Genomic DNA, 6,000 nt, shown 5'->3' on the forward strand with positions numbered 1-6,000 from the left:
CGCTTTTCCCCCTCTCCCACTTCTTCCATATCTAGTAAACAAGTTGAGTCAAAACAAACTCAAACTCATACTAATAGCACCAACATGGGCAAGGCAACCTTGGTACACAACACTACTAGACCTTTCAGTAGTACCTCATGTCAAACTGCCAAACAGGCCAGGTCTGTTAACACAACACAAAACAACAGATCAGACATCCAAATCCAGCATCGTTGAATCTAGCAATTTGGCTCCTGAAATCCTAGAATTCAGGCACTTAGACCTCACACAGGAATGTATGGAGGTCATAAAACAAGCTAGAAAACCTACCACTAGACACTGCTATGCAAATAAGTGGAAAAGATGTGTTTATTACTGCCATAATAATCAAAAGACGCATCTGCAAAAGAGATAGTAGGATACTTACTACATTTGCAAAAATCTAACCTAGCTTTCTCTTCCATTAAAATACATCTTACGGCAATTTCAGCTTACCTACAAATTACGCACTCAATTTCATTGTTTAGGACACCAGTCATAAAAGCGTTTATGGAAGGCCTAAAGAGAATTATACCACCAAGAACACCACCAGTTCCTTCATGGAACCTCAACATCGTCCTAACACGACTCATGGGTCCACCTTTTGAGCCCATGCACTCTTGTGAAATGCAATACTTAACGTGGAAAGTTGCATTTTTAATTGCCATCACATCTCTAAGAAGAGTGAGTGAAATTCAAGCATTTACCATTCAAGAACCATTTATTCAAATACACAAAAATAAAGTTGTTCTACGGACCAATCCTAAATTTTTACCAAAAGTAATCTCACCGTTCCACTTGAATCAAACGGTAGAATTACCAGTGTTCTTCCCACAGCCAGATTCTGTAGCTGAAAGAGCACTACATACATTAGACATCAAAAGAGCACTAATGTACTACATTGACAGAACAAAACTAATTTGAAAGACAAAACAACTATTTATCGCCTTTCAAAAACCTCATACAGGAAATCCAATTTCAAAACAAGGCATTGCTAGATGGATAGTTAAGTGCATTCAAACCTGCTATCTTAAAGCTAAAAGAGAACTGCCTATTACACCAAAGGCACACTCAACCAGAAAGAAAGGTGCTACCATGGCCTTTCTAGGAAATATTCCAATGAACAAAATATGTAAGGCAGCAACATGGTCTACGCCTCATACATTTACCAAGCACTACTGTGTAGATGTGCTAACTGCACAACAAGCAACAGTAGGTCAAGCTGTACTAAGAACATTACTTCAACTCCTACAGGCTGAACCACCGCTTTTGGGGAGATAACTGCTTACTAGTCTATGCACAGCATGTGTATCTGCAGCTACACATGCCATTGAACGGAAAATGTCACTTACCCAGTGTACATCTGTTCATGGCATTAGTCGCTGCAGATTCACATGCGCCCCCCCTCCTCCCCGGGAGCCTGTAGCCGTTTAGAAGTAGATCTTAAACATTTGTAAATATATTACTTGAAACTTTATTATGTACATACGCATTCACTCCATTGCATGGGCACTATTACTAGCATACACAACTCCTACCTCACCCTCTGCGGGCAAAACAATCTAAGATGGAGTCGACGCCCATGCGCAATGGAGTCGAAATGGGAGGAGTCCCTCGGTCTCGTGACTCAGACTTCTTCAAAGAAAAACAACTTGTAACACTCCGAGCCCAACACCAGATGGCGGGATGTGCACAGCATGTGAATCTGCAGCGACTAATGCCACGAACAGATGTACACTGGGTAAGTGACATTTTCCATATATATATATAATTCAGACTACTACATTCTTCGCTTGATGCAGCACCTGTATGCGGCAGAGAGGAAATACTAAACAGTGGACCTTCCTGTAACCCAAATATATTGTAACATAGCCGTGCATCGTCCCAGGTACTCATGCTAGCAATAGGTGCCATGCCCTGAACATTCCTAAATAATCAGCTTTGTTTTGAACTTTGCTGCAACTTGTCACCCCATTTTCAGGTTATAGTATTCTTAGTTTGCCGACTGCTTATACTAGTACTAGCAGCAGCATCTTAAATGGAGGCAGGGGGTGTCCATATCCAGCCAAATATGGAGCCTTGTCTAAAAACTGACAAAATAGAACCTATTCTTCATATGAATGACTAGTTAGAGTGACATACAGCAACAGAGTTTACTCCCGCTTGTTGGAAACAAACCCTGGATATAAGTTCAGTCACCATTTACACTGTGCATCAATTAATAAAGGCTTAATAAACATTGAGACTAGTGGCTACTCCCACATCAAAAAGACTGCTGAAATATAAGAACTCAATTCATCTTTGCTAAACTGAAATTATGCCATCCTGCACTTACAGTGAATTTTACACATGACTCCAGTTCCGGAGTAGGTCCTAGACTATGGTCTTGAGCACTTGGGGACTGAATTGATCTAGTGGTGGTGCCAGAGAAAATAGAAAACACCCTGGTGTATGCCCCAAAAGGTAGGTAGCCAGAGAACTGACCGATCCAATCTTTGATGTAACCATTGCTACTCACACTTCGCAAACAGGCCGTGTGCTGACCTTGGTGTTTTAACAGTTGACTGTAATTAAAGGATACTTACCTACTGTAAAAGATATTTCTGATACAACAGACAATTGAATTGTCCCAGAAAACATTCTGGCATCGATTTATGGGGTCATTTTTGGGTCAAGGGTAAGCGTTTGACCTTGTATATACTTTTAGTTTACGTCTTATGGCTTAAAGTGATCTCATTTGTTGGGTGCAGTGTGTCCGTTAAACAGCTTGCTAGCAGTCAGTGCTGCCTTTTTCTCCCTCATTTTTATGTTTGAGAGCAGTGACCATCTACCTTATTATTCCACTTTGGTTTCTTTATCTTTTGCTATGATGGTCTATTTTTGTTATTTCTTTGGTGCTTTCCTTTCACTGTGGGGGTTTCAGGCTCGTAGCTGCCTGCGTTTTATTGTAGCATTCCTTTCCTCCCATCTCCTCCCACATAGCTGACATTTGTTTTGGCTTTATTCCAGTGCTTTCCTCATTTACCTCTGGCTCCTAAAATAAGCTTATTTTACAAAAACACCTGGTTGTTTAACTCACAGCCCACGAAAGCCACAATATTCCCTTTCTGGTAGAATGTAGCTAAAACTAGAAGCAATGATGTGAAACTTGCTTAGTCTCGCATTGCATCTCGAGCCTCTCTTTCTCCTGGGCCCCTCCCTGGGGTCAGGGATTCACCTAAACTAAGCCAAAATAACTTCATCTGGACATCCAAATGTTTGGAACGGCAATTCTAATTGTACTCTCAAATGGAACTGGTTGTAATCTATCTGTGGGCTTTTAACCACACGCACCCCATGCATTTCAATGTCACTCGTTCCTGGGCTTGGTTTTCAAAAATCTTTTGTTATCATTGGTAAATGCTTTACGTTTGTCCCTCCTTGGGGTAGTTTTGTTACTGCCTTGGACACAGCACTGTTATATGGATAATTGCATGATTACTGATATGTTTGACTGCAAGCAAACTTTTTTCCTTCTGTGTCTCTTTCGTGCTCTTACTGGCCCTAGCACTTTGAATCTGCTTGCTCATGTCAACTGTTTTACTTTTCATTTTCAATTTACATTGCAAGAAAAGTCCAGTTAGGAATTTACAACGCTAATAGCATTAACTCGAGCAAACATGAGACCAATTGCACTGCAGATGCTTGTTTTTGTATGTTGCTGTTTTCTGCAGGTATGTCTCGTACCCCCATTACACCAAATTAGTGCAAGAACTCAAGATATTTGGAGATACCACCTGATAGAATTGACAAAAAAGATCTAGTTTATGACTTGTTGCACTGCATCAGCTTCCATGTGAGACATGCAAGGAACAATATCAAAATAAGAAAACAAAATGGTATCAGTGTGTATTTTTGATACGGAGTATATCATGGGAGTGTGTGCCAAATTTATAGGGCCCGGTAAAATACATTGGGCTAGGAAGTCCTTGAGTTTTGAAGCCAGAAAACAGTAGGCACAACCACCGCAAGCTGAAAACGGGATGCTGTGGAGTTGATTTAAAGAAGCACAAAGGTACCCCCTTCTTCCATTGTTTTAAGATACTGCCTTCAAAATGCAAAAGTGTTTAGGACCTGACTCCGTATTTAGGATCTAAATGTTTTGTTTTAACCCCTCGGGTGCCTTCAGGCGTAAAGGTTACTTCTTGGGCAGCACTGCTCGGGTGCCCAGGACGTAACCGTTACGTCCTGCTACCGGCACTCAGGGGAAGCGCCAGCACACCCCTCCCCTGGGCAGGGATGGAAGGGGAATTGCTGACCTCATCAGAGGCTGCCCCTACCGCGCTGGTCGGAGGAGAAATGCAAAAGCAAGAGAGCGAGAGAGGCATGAAAGGAAAGACCTTTCCTTTCATTTGATGTCGCTCTCTGCAGAAATGCCCACTAGACACCAAGGAGTTTTTTTTTTTTTCTGTTTTCTTTTTTTTTTCTTTAAGCATAAGGGGAGTGGCCCTTTGGGCAAGGGCCGCTCCCCAGGGAAGCAAATTAATTAAGGCCATATTCTAATTAGGCCAATCTTCCCCCAAAGGAGGCAGAAACCGCTAGACACCATGGATTATTTTTTTGTTGTTTTATGTTTTTTTTATTTTATTTTTTTAGATGTGGGGAGCGACCCCTTAGGCGAGGGTCACTCCCCTTGTTTTAGGCCAGATCGGCCTATTTGTATTAGGCCGATCTGACCGGGGGGTGGAGGGGGGACCACTTGGCACCAGGGATTCTTTATTTTTGTGCCTTTTTTATGCAAGGGGAGCGACCCCTTAGGCAAGGTTCGCTTCCCTGTGGGGGGTGGGGGCAGATTTATTTCATGGTATTTCTGCCCCCTGTGGGGGCAGATCGGCCTATTTCTATGAGGCTGATCTCAGGCACCAGGGATTGGTGTATGTGTATGTCGGAAGCGGGCTCTGTATCTACTAAATCAAAATGAGATATAGTGTGCATAGTGTCCAGGAGTTCCCCAAGAGGCTTGACAGAGGCAATAATAGATAATACTGATGCTCTATTTATGGTAGTGTGGTCGAGGAGTTAGGCTTTTCAGAGGGTAGTGTTAAGCATTTGTTGTACATACACAAGCAATAAGTGAAAACACACACTCAATTACTTAACTTCAGACCAATAGGTTTGTATATTGAAAAATATTATTTTGTTTAAATTAGTTCTAGCACCACAAGATTCATTTAGCAGGTAAGTGCATTAAAAGAAAGGTACATAGAACTTTGAATGGAATCAACAATGTACACAGTTTTCTTTAAAATGGCAAAAATCTATCTTAAAAGTGGACACAGTGCAATTTTCAACAGTTCCTGGAGGAGTTCTGTATAGTACAGTTTTTGAGGTAAGTAACAAACTTATGGGTTCAATCTCTGGGGCATAGGTAGCCTACTGTTGGGGGGGGGGGGGGGGGCGAGGGTTCAAGATAACCCCAAACACCCAGCACCACAAGGCTGGTTAGGTGCAGAGGTCAAACAGGAGCCAAAATAACGTGAGCCCCTATGGAGACAGGGGGTACTCTGGTTCCGGTCTGCTTGCAGGTAAGTACCCACGTTGTCGGAGGGCAGACCAGGGGGATTTGGAGGAGTACTGGAGGTGTCCCAAGTAGGCACTAAAACCATACCTTCAGCAGCACGGGGCGGCCGGGTGCAGTGTACAAATAGGGCGTCGGGTTCTCAGTAGAACTCTATGGAGGGACCCGGGGCTCAATTAGGCGCTGCAGGCAGGGCACAGGAGGGCCTCTCCGGCAGGCCACCGACTGGGGAAGGGTGAGGGCCGCCTGCTGGTTGTTGCTGCACCGGTGGTCGGTTTCTCTCGGGCCTGGGGGGGGTGTGGGCGCCAAGCTTCTCCATGCGACGGATATCTTCGTCCCGGGAAGTCGCAGTCGGGGGGGGTGTGTCCTCGGGATTCCCTCTGCAGGCATTGTCGTGGGAGTGTAGAGGGATCGCCTGGGGATCC

Source organism: Pleurodeles waltl, chromosome 5, assembly GCF_031143425.1.
Source record: "Pleurodeles waltl isolate 20211129_DDA chromosome 5, aPleWal1.hap1.20221129, whole genome shotgun sequence".
NCBI lineage: Eukaryota > Metazoa > Chordata > Amphibia > Caudata > Salamandridae > Pleurodeles > Pleurodeles waltl.